Below are 14,239 nucleotides of genomic sequence, written 5' to 3'. Positions count from 1 at the left end.
AGAAGTGGAGACAGAAAGTACAGCCCACACTAAAGAGTTTGCATGAGAAGGGAAGAAAAGAGATTTGTTGAGAGCTAGAGGAAGAGGTGGATACAGGGAAGCTTCTAACATTAGAGGCAACTTGTACAGGCTCCTAGACTTAGCAGAAGATACAGGATTACAGGATGCTGTTGTGGGGGAAGGGGGGAAAGGGGGTGAATGATGTGACAAAGTTCTAGAAAAGGCAGGAAGCAACAGGATCAAGAGCACTAGTGAAGGGATTAACCTTGAAATGAGGTGAGAGTCAGGAAACTAGTGACTATTTTCCTGGGAGGTTGTGGCATGGAATACAGAAGGATGAGCAGCCTCTACAGGTGGGGACTGCAGAGGAAGCTGAGGCTTTGAGGAGATCCAAGTCTCAGTTAAGAACACAAGGTTAAGGGGTTTTCTGAAACCCCTTTGGTGACACAGAAAAGTATATGTTAACAACAGAAAGCTAAATGTCACCAATGTACCCGAAGAATTCTCAGGTCCTTGGTAGGGAGAGATGACAGTCTGACTTTAGTAGACATTTCAATAAGTCTAAGAGTCCTCCATCTGATGAAAAAGAATTTCAATGTGACTCTGACTTCTATATCCTATAAAACATTAACAGTATCATTACTAATGCAAGGAAACCTTCTTATGCCAGAGTAAATAAAAAATAAAGGTGTGAGCTTAGATACGAGACAATGTGGCTCTGAACAGGAATTAATGTTTCTGCTACACTGGCTTCTGCTCTCTCACGCTCTTTGTCTTTCTCCATTTACATCTCTGGGTTCTTTTCTCATTAGGGGCACTATTGACCGATGATAGAAAGCCAGCTCAGGATGGAGTACAATTAGCATATAAACAAGATTTTAAAATAGCCAGACCAGAAAAGGACTTTAGAGGCTGCTAATCACTAGAGACTTGACCTCAAGAGAAAGTGCACTTGGGCAATCCTCGGCCAGCCCTAAGAATGCCCTGCCTTGCCTCTGGTGACCTAGAGTGAGTCATCATTTAACTTGGCTATAAGTTGCCACCAGGTCTTTAAATTAGCCCTGAAGGTCTAAAAAAAAAAAAAATAGTAATAACAAAACAAAGACAAAAAAACAACCAACGACAACAACTTAGTAGCAAGGAAATGTGGAAATAGTGTAAAAGTAAAGATCTTAAACTCAGACCAACCTGGGTTTGAACAACAGTTGCCATGCAAGCTTTATTTCCCTTAGCAAGTTACCTGAAGTCACCATTTTAAGGTAAGTCAGCCGTGGGTCATGTTTTTTATGTACATATCAGAATATCACCAACTCTACCACCCTCCTGGGCTCAGCCTCCTGCAGGGTAATAGTGTGAGCCCCTACCTAACCACACTAAGTTAGAGAAGTCTAGTATCTTTCCTATGTGTTATTGTCCTCATTTCACAGAGGAAGAAGTTTGAGCTTAGAGAATTGAAACAATTTACCCAGTGTCATTAAACTAAAAAGTAACAGAGTCCAGATTATAACTCAGTGTTTGGCCTGCTGTTCTCTCTTGGGAGCCCAACTAGGTTGAGACCACCATAATGCAAGGAAGCCAAATCAGCCATGTGGAGAGAGAGGAAAACCTCACCAAGAAGCATGAAGGAACCAGGCATGTGTGTGAAGCCTTCTAAGGCTTTTCAGCCCATGTTAGGCACCAGCTGAATACAGACAAGGGAATGACCCCAGCCAGTGTCACACTGGACAAAATTCTCTGGCCAAAATTTATCCAAGTTCTCTACCATTCCTGTCTTTAAAGCCAAAAAGTTAGAGGCCTTCAGAAGACTCCACTGAGGAAGGTAGGTCACTTGAAACCAGACTGCTTTCTTACAGACTAATTTCTTCTAAAGAATCTGCCAGCACAGTTGGCAAAGAACGACATAGACTTGGAGGGCCAGAAGGAACACTCAAAGGTAGAGCAGATTCTGGTTGAGAACTGATCCAAACCATGATTCTGAATTTCAGGAAAGAAATGTAATTATACTCCCATCTACTCATTTCACTGGTATGGCATGTATATGTGTGTGTGTGCATCTCATCTTCATAAGTTTAAGAAATGACCTCCTACATTCATTCATATAAAACATGTCCACGAAATAGCATCTGTGTGCCAGGCACTGTTCTAGGCCCAGTGGATTCCACCACCAAAAGGGCAGACATGGTTCTGCCTGCTCCAAGGAATTTCAGCTCTAATGTTAGGAAAGCAAGCAAGCAATAAGGAAACAAATCAATAAAATATAAAAATTAGGGGTTCATAGTAAGAATTATGAAGAAAAAGAACGTGTGATCTAAGGTTGGAGCATGCTAAAGGGAGGAGGGGTATGGCAGGGAGCGGTGTCTATTTTTAAAGTCTCCTCTGAAAAAGTGACTTTTGAGCAAAGACATGGATGAATCAAGAGAGGGAACTGAGTGGAGAAACAGAGGAAGAATATTCCAGGAGGAGGGGAAAGCACACGCAAAGGCCCTGAGGAAGAAACAAGCTGAGGCTACTCAAGAGGAGCAAGGAGGCAGAGTGGGCTGGAGTGGAGAGGGGACAGGGCAAGACTGGGAGGTGCATGGGGTCATGGGGTGGAAGCCTTCACACCATGTGGGGTGTGTGGATACCGGGGGAAGGCTTGGGGCGGCTCTCAGTAGCCCACGCCAGTCCACTCCAGCCCACTGTGTGAAAAATGGACTAAAGGGAACATGTGGAGGCAGACACTGGCTGGGAGGTGACCACAATTGTCTAGAAGAGCAGTGATCACGGCCTGAACCTGGGTGGAAAGAAGAGATCAGACACGGGGTGTGCTTTGACGGCGGAATGCCTCCGTTACACACACATCATTATTATCCAGAGCCAGTTCCTCAGCTCCGAGATTTGGAAGCATTTTCATTTTTTAAAGTGATGATTAAAACTGCTGAGCTGGGGACTTCATCAGTGCCCTGGGAGGCAGACTGCCATTCTGAGCCTGCCCCGGAGCACAGAGGGGCCCACCCAAATCAACAGGACAGCTGGGGTGGGGGGATGAGGGGTCTGTATTTGCTCCCAAAGGAAAGTTCCACGTAACAGTGTGCCAGGGCCGCCTCCTGGTTCTCTGCCCAGGTGGGTAGGCAGCTTTCCAATCAGTCACACTACTGTCCATTGAGTGTGTCCTATTTGCCGTTTTGGAGGAGATCTGAGTTTTGCGACATGTCCCTTAGAGAATGGTGTAATTAAGTTTTTTGAAGCCAATATTCCTTAATAGGTAGAACCATGAAGAGAAGGGTTGCAGAGGAGGATCAATTTACATAAGGAACCCAGGGTCTTCTGCGAAGGGAGCAACCTGGACCTGCACATTTTCCCTCAAGATTTAAAATTAGGGAGGAAAAAAATGGTATTAAACATTGGCAAATGTACACTATTTATATGGAAAGGATGGTCGACAGGGATCTGCCCAATATTCTATGATAACCAAATGGGAAAAGAAATCTGAAAGAGAATAGATGTGCGTACACGTGTTACTGAATCACTTTATTGTACAGCAGAAATGATCACAACACTGTCAATCAACTGGACCTCAATAAAGATTTTAAAGATGGAAAAAATAAAAAATGTAATGCAGATGAACTCAGTAAATAAATAAATTCATGAAAAAAAAAAGATTTAAAATTAGGGTGGAAAAAAGGCATCCCTGACCACGTTTCATTGGCAGAGGATGACTCCAAAGCCCCAGAGACAGGAAGGGCAAAAGGATGCCCTGATCCGGAGCCTGGCTCATCACAGGAGCCTGAGGTTCTCAGCACTGGGCCAGTTCTGGGAGAGCAGTGGCTGAACACAAAGTCTCATGGTGCAGCCCGGGGCTTAGAGAGCAGTGACCGCAGAGCCCAAGCATGGGGTTCCTCAATGGCAGTAATGAGAGTCTAGCCCTGTGAAGACATTACACTACTGGCAAACAGTTTCCAACAGTGGCGCCATGTGGCAGCAAGAAAAGCAAGCAGCACAGGACCGATCAGCCCCTGCCTTGTCTCCTCCCGGTGTCTGAAATGATCTCTGAATCCCTTTGGACTGAGTGAGCCCCTGGTCTTAGAGACAGTGGGAGAAGGAAGGGCCTTCAGATGAGCTCCTGCACTTTGTGAAAATAAGGACAGATGAGGGCCCCAGGGATTAACTGAGGAAACAAATGCACCACATATTGTATAATGGACATATATGTGGTATGGTGTATGGTATAGCATGTATATCATAAGGTATATCTAGAGAGAGAGAGAGAGAGCAGACTGCCTTATATCTAAAAATGTGGTACCAGCTATCTTTACTAGTAAGGAAATGGATGATTTCTTTATCTTTTTACCTTTTTTTTTTTTTTTTTTTTTTTTTTTTGCTGCATCCATAACACTCAGAAGTTCCCAGTTCAGAGATTAAACCCCAGACACAACAGTGACAACACCAGGTCCTTAACTTGCTGAGCCACCAGGGAACTTCTTTTTACTTGTTTTTGTTTTCAGATTTTCCACAATGAACATGCATTAATTACTTTTATCAGAAAAGAAAATAAAAAGTAAATTGAAGAATAAAATATTTAGTCCACATCTCTCATCCTGCCAGCAAGCGTCCCTGTGGGTAGCCCCCAGGAACCCACAACTGGTGACTTCCGGGTGTTTTTTTGGATCCCGTGGTCACCGTAGGGGGTGGTTCCTAGGCCAGTGAGTAGCCAGAGCCTGCCATCCTCTTAGCCAGAATCCTGGCCTTTGGAGTTCAAGTGAGTTTCCCCAGTCCAGGACAGGACAGTGACTGGACCCGTCTCTGCCTCCTGTTATTGATTAACCGTTTAGGGGCCCCAGGAGGTGACCACTCAGGGATGTCAGGCGGGGATTCCCACACAAGTTCTCTGGCCCCACACGTGTACTTTACACAGAGAGTTTCACTTCAAGTAGCAGGCATCACACCCACAGAGCAACAAATAGACCCTCTCTTGTGAGATTTGCATGCCACAGCCTATCCCCCTGGGGTCACTTCATTGCCACAAATATTTTTATATTACCTTCACCTGGTCAGAGCTCTGAGCTGGAGGCTAAGGGGGGCACAAAGATGAAAACCCTGACCCTTGGCCTTCAAAGAACTTCCAGCCCAGAGGGTGGCAGGAGACAAAGAAGAGCCTCTGACACAAGAAGGAGGTACGGTGAAAACAGACACCCACAGAGACCAACAGGTCCCCTCATGACTGACTTCCTCCCATGCCAGCCAAAACTGCTTCTTGCGTTGGACACCATGCTCAGATGAGTCCTCTCAAAACCATTCCCACTACCTCTGCAAAGGTTCTGCCCTCTCCAGCTCTCACCAAGACTCGCCCACCATCTTTCAGTCCCAAATGCACTACGAGAATTTTTCTAAAATCCCCTTTCCCCCTTTAAAATATTCAAACAGCCTCCTATGGCCCTCTGGAGGGAGGCTTAACTTCTCAGCGTGGCCTTCAGTGCCTTTCCCAATATAACCTCTCTTTCCCATCTGTTTCTTCCTGTCCTCCAGCCCCTAGCACCCTCTCCAGCCATCCTCCACCCTCTCCACCTCCCCTTCCCTCCCCCCACACGTCCAGAACACTCCAACAAGACCAGACTCATCAGCATTCCCCAAGTACGACACAGCCTAGACGATCCTTTTCCTTAATCTCTGCTTGTCAAAATTCTATTCATGCTTCAAGGTGCAATTTAAATGTCTCTGTTTCCACAGAGCCTTCTCTAGACCTCAAGTCAGAATTAATCCTACCTTGGACCATAATAGTGCTTAGCTTATATTTTAACTGCCCTCGTTGTATTATGCTTTGCCATCTTCTGCTTAACCTTAAGCTCCCAGAAAACAACATCACGTATCATTTCCCTTTGTGCCCCCCGCCCAACAACACAGGATCTAGCAGACAGCAGACTCTTGTTTGCTACTTATTGAATCAAGAAGAAACTTATTCTTATGATTTCAATACAAAAAAAAAATTAAGAAGCATCATGGCTCAGGTACTGGTCCACGGATCCTAGATGGTTATGAGGTTCAAGGATTTATATCTTGCTCTAAGTCTTTATAATTTAATTTTGTTCACTGAATTTGCCTGCATTGATTTCTCTCTCTCTTCTTATGCCACACACACACCCACATACACACACACAGAGATATATACAGATACACATGTATATTATGTATATATACACATACACTATTGATTCTGTTGTCTCCCTAGAAAACCCTGATGAATACAGCAATCAACCCTCGACAGGCTGGAAAACTAGGCAACTGTTGCCAGAACAGAGGGCCTGGCCCCAGTAGCTACTGCTGTCAACTCAGTACAATTATTCATACGGGGACACTTTTCCCCAAGCCCTTATGTTTCTTCCACATGGAAGAACATTCATCAGTGTGACACTCCTGACCCTCTCCACCCCTCATTCACTTGATTGGTGAGTTAAGTGGAGAAACCAGACGAGTTACTCATCCTCTTCCTTTTCTTCCTGTTCCCCTCTGCCTTTTTATGCTCTCAGTCTTCCCTGGAAAAACGTCCAGCTGTGCATGTGGCAGGGTCTGCCCAACTCTTTGCTCATAAGAAGGACCATTTGATTCTCATTTTAAGTTGCATCTTCCAACTTGGCTTCTATCAGTAATAAAGAAAAAACGTTTTCTCCATTTTTACCGTTTTGTTTCCTGTTCAGAACCCTGGCAGAGGAGGCCCCCAAGCAAAGCTCATATCTTGACCTCAAAGCTTCTAAAGTGTATCCACCTAAGGAAGAGCCCATAGTAGGTCAATGAACATCTCCTCAGGACACTGGGGTGGCCTTGAGGTTGCAGATCCAACCCTTCTTGGTACCGAGGAAAATTATTATACTTGCCTCTGCCTTTGAGAGGCTACAGGAGCAAATAAGAGCATGTATGCAAAAGTTTCTGGAAAGTCTATCTCGCCATGTAAAGATGAGGTGGAAATATCGTTGTGGATGTTGTAACTATGTTGATGTGGGATCCCAGAGGCCCACCCTGCTAAGTCCCACCAACTATTTTCATGCATCCTCAGGTGGTGTCTTATATACATGTGTCCTGCCAACATTTGGACCATCCACCATGTGGCTCTGGTGAAGCACTTCCCATAACATCCTCCATGTCCCACCAGACACTCAGTTACCTATGGCAAGATGTGGAAGAGCATGCTCTGCCACTGCCCCCTCCCAGCCCCCACCACCACATGGGTTTACAGTTTCTCAGGGCTCCTAATGCAGGATGATCCTGCCCAGTGTCTTGTGGAATTTACAAGAACTCTTTCCATTTCCTCTTGCAGCTGGTTCTTTCTCCCCTAGGGCAGAGGCTGGGGCTAGGGCTGGTTTGCATGAGAGACACTAGGCTCCCCACCTCACTCCTCCCCTCAGAAACCCAAGGCCCTATCACCAGGCCAACATGGTACTGCTTGGTTCCTACTTCCACAGGTCAAGGAGTCTTCTAGGAGGCCCCCAAGCCCCTGGCTGGATCACTGGACCAGAGATGCCCAGACATGTCTGAATTCCAGTGGTGGATACCATACACCCTCTATAATTAGTGACTGACAGGAGCAGGCCTCAGGTCCCCCTATGGCAGTTATGCAGGTGCCCTTGATAAAGCCCTTTTGAATCTCATCCCTATTTCCTGGCCAACCCACTTTAAAACCTGATCTCTGGGCCCTTCTCCTTCTCTCCCTCTTTCTCCCCATTCCTTCCCTCCCTCCACCTCTCCTTCACTTGTCCCAGTAGCAGGGGTGGGGTGAGATGTGGAGGAAGGCACAAGCAAGAATCAGCCTGAGGATACTTTTCCTCTTCCAAAAGCCTACAAACAATAAATGCTGGAGAGGGTGTGGAGAAAAGGGAACCCTATTACACTGTTGGTGGGATTGTAACTTGGTGCAACCGCTGTGGAAAACAGTATGGAGATGCTTCAGAAAACTAAACATAGAACTACCCTTTGATCCAGCAATCCCACTCCTGGGCATCTCTCCAGAGAAAACCATGACTTGCAAAGACACATGTACTCCTATGTTCACTGCAGCACCATATGGAAGAGCCAAGAAGTGGGAACAACCTAAATGTCCATTGACAGAGGAGTGGATCAAGAAGATGTGGTACATATACACAATGGAATGTTACTCAGTCATTAAAAGGAGAGAAATAATGGCATTTGCAGCAACATGGATGGACCTAGAAATTCATCACACTACGTGAAGTTAGCGAGACACCCACATCATATGCTATCACTTACATGTGAAATCTAAAAAAAGGACACAGAGAACTTCTTTGCAGAACAGATACTGACTCACAGACTTTGAAAAACTTATGGCCGCCAAATGAGACAGGCTGAGGGGTGGGGAATGGGCTGGGGGTTTGGGATGGAAATGCTGTAAAACTGGGTTGTGATGATCAATGTACAACTACATGTATAATAAAATTTATTAAAAAAACAAAAACAAATATTTATCCTGAGTATAAATGTATTATACATTTTAAAGTACCAATAAAAGTATTATTTCATTAAAAAAAAAAAAGATACTTTTCCTCCATTGCTCAAGCAGACAATGTAGCTAATATCTTCCAGTCCTCAGAGAGAGTTGAGCGCTTTTACCCTGTACTGAGTGCACTCACCTCCCTTGGGAAGAAGGCAACATTCCAGCACAGAGTGATCCCACGCCCACGGTAAGTCCTGCAGCCTTAACTCCCCAGCAGTTACCATTTCTGTGGACAGGGCCAGGAGGCTGGAAAGCCTATGAGGCAGATGGTATATCTACCCCTTTAAACCTGGCCAGAGAGAAACTCTGCTTCCTAGATGGCAACAGCAATACCACCTCTAGCTGCTGGCTCCACTGGGTGGAACATTCTCACACAGTAAGTCTCACCCCGTCTGCCAGCCTGAGCCAGCTGGTTTCCTCTCCATTCTCTAGGGAGGGTGTGTGTGTGTGTGTGTAGATGGTGGGGGGGGGGCGCAGAAATGGGCAGGAGAAGGGTGTTTAGAGCATGAAAAGGTTCAGGAAGGGTTTTGTTCTCTTCCAAAAAAGGACTGAACCAGCAGAGCCTAGAAATTCCCCTTCACAAACCAGTAGTGTTGAGAACACAGATGAGGGATGCTGTAAATTTAGCATTGACTGTCCCTCATCTGGACCATAAGAGGTCTGGTGATGCCTTAACCTCGTCCTCATCGCTGAAATGTATGTGGCAAATGCTGTGACTGAAAATTCCTCGGGAACGCAGCTGGGAAGAAGGCTGGACCCTCACTCTGTGTGGGGTTTTGCGGCTGAAGCCAAGACACATCTGGGAGGTTGCTCTCGGGGTGACAAGAAGGCACACAAGAGCATCCAAGGATGGGGGGCCTGCACTGGTGTGAGAGTCAGTGTCCTACTGCCCCCCAAATCCTTCCCACCCGTCTCCCCCTGACTTTGGCAAAAACAAAATGTCAAGTAATAGGGAGGAATATTGGTCCGCAAACTTGATTGTATGAGAGATGGCATACGGAGTCATTTACTTGAATTTAAATCTGACTAAGAGTCCCTTGCCCTACAGTCTGGTGGGGAATCCAACCAGTCATTCCTCACCCATAACCCTTTAGGGTTGTGCACCAGTCCCCAGGGATGCTTCTGTGCCCAAAATATTGGTGAGGCCCCTCCAGCACACACTGCCCACGGCTCTGTACCCTCCTCATGACCTTGAAATCCAACCTCACTGTGACTTTCTCACCACCTTAGAGGGGGGCTGGGGCACTGCAAGCCCACTCCACCAGGATCTGGGTCTTGCCCTCCTAGGTGTGCCATCCCCTCCAAAGTCTTGCCAGGCCCCCCACAGGCACTGTCTGGAAGAGGGACAGAAGTTCCCATGCTTTGAGGAGCTCTCTGACCACCCCTCCCCCTCCCTTCCCAGAAAAAAGGAATCCCTCCTCTCTCTTCTCTCACCTCTTTCCCCTCCAAAGTCCTAGCCTCCTTCCTTCCTCCCTCCAAGAAAACCAGGAGACTGTCTGCATGAGTTTAAGGCAGTGACCTCAACTGGAAGCCAGCAGGACAAAAAATTCTGCAGATACGATATAAATAGTGGACAAGGCAGATGGAGATCCAGTGTACAGGGAGCTTACATTCTATTTTCTGTTGGGGACATAGAGACAGGCATGGGGAGGGTAAGTAATCACATGCAAACCAGTGACAAACAGGATCCTTTCAGGCAGGGCTGAGTGGCTAGAATAAAACATACCAAGGGGACAGGAGGGAGGGTAAGAATGCTCCTAGGTCAGGGAAGTTTCTCCATGAAGGTGTCATGTGAGCTGAAGCCTGAATGACAAGGAGCTCAGTGCATGGAGATCTATGGGAAGAGCATGGGGGAGGGCGGGACACCCAAAGTTCAAAACCCAAATTGGGTACAACCTGACTTTTAGGAGTAACAGACAAAAGGCCAGTGGGACCACTGACTTGACTTCAGAGTTGGGGTTAGGGGTTTGCATTCAGGGAAAGAAGGACTCTCAAGAGGGAACATTTCTGCAGAGGAGATAAGTGAGTCCTGGAATAATGCAGCAGGTTGCAGTCCATGGAGAGAGGTGGCCAATTAGGGACACTCCAGCCATGAAGAAGCATGGCCAACGGACTCTAGAAGTACTGACAACCACTCTGGGGTATTAAGTTTCCATTTTATGGGTTATAATTTTCTTGTGGTATCATCAGGCCCTGGGGGAAATTCCATCACATAGCTATAGCCTTGAATTAGCTATCTGGGGGCCATGAAGTCCAGGCCGTGTTCTTGTTTGGAGGACTAGGCCATAGGGAGCTCCACAGACATGGCTACAACAAGCCTAACGTGATCAGAAGAGCAAACCAGTCAGACGGAGCTGTGAGAAGCCTAGATGACTGGAGGGACATGTGGGCACTCCTTGGTGATTCTCAGAAACACCTGGGGAAGGAACAGGATTCCTGAGACATGCAGGGTAGGGCTCAGACCATGGCAGCAAGTTATTAACAGTAATGACTGCTGATGGCTGGAAGGTCTCTTAAAAGAGCAGAAGCAGATGGATGGATGAGATATGGATCATTTTTGGAAAAATAGAATTGGATCTCTAACACAAAGTAGCCTTCTCTCAAGAACTTCCTTTGCTGGAGTTCCCACTGTGGCATAGTGGGTTAAGAATCCAACTGCAGTGGCTCAGAGTCACTGAGGAGGAGCAAGTTTGATCCCAGGCTGGACACAGTGAGTTAAAGATAGCTATAGCTTGCCATAGTTGTGATGTAGGTCTCAGGTGCAGCTCAGATTCAATCCCTGGCCCAGGAACTTCCATATGTCACAGGGGCAGCCATAAAAAAGAAAGAAAGAGAGAGAGAGAGAGAGAGAGAGAGAGAGAGAGAGAGAGAGAGAGAGAGAGAAAGGAAGGAAGGAAGGGATTATTAATTCCCTTGCTAAATTATCTCAAAAGCTGTTATAATTAAGTTGCCTGTCCAAAGCGCTGACCAGAACAGCAGTATGTCCCATCTTGTACCTGGCTATACTGCTCTTCCTGCAGGCACCACCTCCACTGGCCAAGCTGGCTTGGAGGACCTGATAAATTTCCTGATACAATACCAAGGGTGAGACCAAAGAGATGGATGGGAGTAGTCGGCTGGCATAAAGCCCTGGAAAGGCCTGGCATAGGAGGGGGGATGGGCAAGATGACTTTTCAAAATTCATACTATAAACTATCATCAATTATTCACTCAATAGCCTTGGGAAGCAATGGCGACTCCTCATGGAGCTTATGTTCTAACAGGTGAAAACAGATCATAAACAATAAAAGCATAATAAAAACTCAATCATATGATGTGATGGAGAGAGATAAACGCTTTAGAAAGAAAATGTAGAAGAAGATAAGGGAAATCAGAGTACCAGGAAGACGGCCCATGGCATTTCTAATACTGTGGTCAGAACATGGCAGCATTTGAGTAAAACATGAAGGAGACAAGGGAGAAGAACATTTTAGGCGGAGGGAACAGCCAGTGCAAAGGACCTTGGATGGGAGGTGTGTGACTGGTACATTTCAAGAACAGCCAAGAGGCCAGTGTGTCTGGGCTATCAGAGGGAGCAGGCTAAAGAGGTGACAGAGCCTGCCATGTAGGGCCCTGTAAACTGCTATTACAACTTGGGACCCACCAGCTGGTGCAGAAACTGCAATGAGCTCCATTACAGCGAGGGCCACACATTTTCATGTCTGCCTCCCCAACACCTGGCCCATTCCCTGCATCCAGCAAATACTTGTTGAGTGAATCACTGAATATGAAATGAGTTTTTTATCATATCCTGGTACAGGGGCCAGTGCTGAGTCACCAATATGGCCCCCACTTCCCTGCCATCCTCCAGTGCTGCAAACATCCTGGATGCAATGTCAGATGCTATCTTCACCACCCAAAGGTGTGTTGTCACCCTCCCTAAAGGAGGACATTGCTTCTCCCCAGAGACCACATTATTTGACATTCTTGGAGAAAAGGATGGAGAATGTAGGTCATTGTGACCAAATGAAACAAATCAGCCGGTCAACCTTACCTCCAGGCCCTGCATCCCTGGCTCCACCTTTCCAGGCTCTGCGTCAGCCCAGCCTGCACCCCGACCCCACCTCCCCCGCACCACAGAGTCCATTCCCTGAGCACTGCAGATTTCCTCAGAAAGGAATTCCTGTGCAGAGTCCAGCCATGTGTAATACAAGGCACACTAATAAGCAAGGGAGGCAGGTATACTCATTTTTTTGTTGTTTTTTTTTTGGTTTTTTTTTTTTGAGGCCGTACAGGTCAGCATACCAAAATTTTTCCAGAGCCTAAAGTGTCAGCCTAATAATTGAAAGGAAAAAAGGGATGATCACAGCCCTGTTCCCCTACCCAACTCCTACCCTTCCATGCCACCCGAAAACCAGGGCCCCACAGGCCTGTGAGAGATAAGGGGTCAGCTCAGGCCAGCATGTTCTTATGGGAGCTCTCTCCCAGAAATGAGCAGAGTGACACCCCTGGCCCAGGGCTATCCCTCCCGGGAACTAGATATGACTGGACTGGGCAACCTGTAATGAAGCTTTGCAAATGCTTCTCCAACAATGAGGCCCCACCACTGTTGTCCTCTGACACTCAGAGCTGCAGTAATCTCCCTCCCCAGACTTACTAAAAGCTCCCCTGAACTTTCCCTCAGTCCTTGCTGCTCTAGCACCTGCCAGCCCTGCAGGAACACCCCTGCCTGTGGACCCAGAATCAGGGAACAAACAACGTGAAGGAATGTAAACGTGCTCTAGAAAGGTAAACACTTCAGACAGAAGTTACTCAAGAGGTTAGCAGGATCACCAGACGCCTTAAAATATACATCTGTTCCTATTGTAGCTCAGCATGTTAAGACCCCGATTAGTATCCATGAGGATGCAGGTTTGATCCCTGGCCTTGCTCAGTGGGTTAAGGATTCAGCATTGCTGTGACTGCAGCCGAAGCTCCGATTCAACCCCTGGCCTGGGAACCTCCATATGCCTCAGGTAGAGCCCTAAAAAGAGAAAAAAATGTATATATATATGAACACACATATAAAAAGGTGTATACACACACACATACACGCATATACATACATATGTCTTTGGCTCAAAGCCCTGTTTTATATCCTAGGGAAAAATCTACTGCCAGCCTTGAGATTTCTGCAAATTGCAAAGGAACCTATATCCTCCCCTCACCTCTGGCTCCAATTTCCTGCCCTCACTGAAATCTCATTCCCTGCTCTCCATAATTCCGCACCTTTTCCACCCAACCCTATCCCCTAACCTAAAAGCAATCATTTTTACAAGCATTGTACATTAGCCGAATTTTTATTGACGGTTTGTAGGTCATGAGGGATGGGTTACATTTTCTCACCACACAGCAAACAACCCAACACCTGATACTAGATGTCCCATTTCTTGAACATTCTCTAGGGATCTCTCGTCATCCAGGCTTTAATATGAAGCACTGCGGCTCCTCTCTCCCTAACTCCCCCAGGAATTCTGCCCACTCCTAGCTCAGAGAGCCCTTGGCTCCCTCCCCAGCTTTGCACAGCCAGAGCCGAACTGGGCATACAATGGGACCAAAACGAATTAACTCCTTTAGAAGGGCCAGCTTTCCAAGACACCTGCTTTAAATGGTGATCCTTTCCCTCTGTTTTACCAGTAAAGTTACAATTAATTATAACTCATTAGGAAGCAAAGGATATATTCTCTCTGTAAGCTTACCCTCTGATGTGTAGCATTCTCTGCCTGCTATTTTTAGGCCCCA

The 14,239-nt window shown here is 46.5% G+C and overlaps 1 long non-coding RNA gene across 3 annotated transcripts in view; it reads right to left on the bottom strand.

Moving 5' to 3' along the window:
• LOC102162878 overlaps window positions 1-14,239 on the bottom strand; it is a 381,084-nt gene that overhangs the window by 299,354 nt on the left and 67,491 nt on the right. The gene's annotated exons all lie outside the window — the stretch shown is intronic.

The sequence above is a fragment of the Sus scrofa genome, chromosome 9 (genome assembly GCF_000003025.6).
Source record: "Sus scrofa isolate TJ Tabasco breed Duroc chromosome 9, Sscrofa11.1, whole genome shotgun sequence".
Classification (NCBI taxonomy): domain Eukaryota; kingdom Metazoa; phylum Chordata; class Mammalia; order Artiodactyla; family Suidae; genus Sus; species Sus scrofa.
The sequence above is the reverse complement of the archived record's forward strand: the minus strand, read 5'-3'. Positions and strand labels throughout refer to the sequence as shown.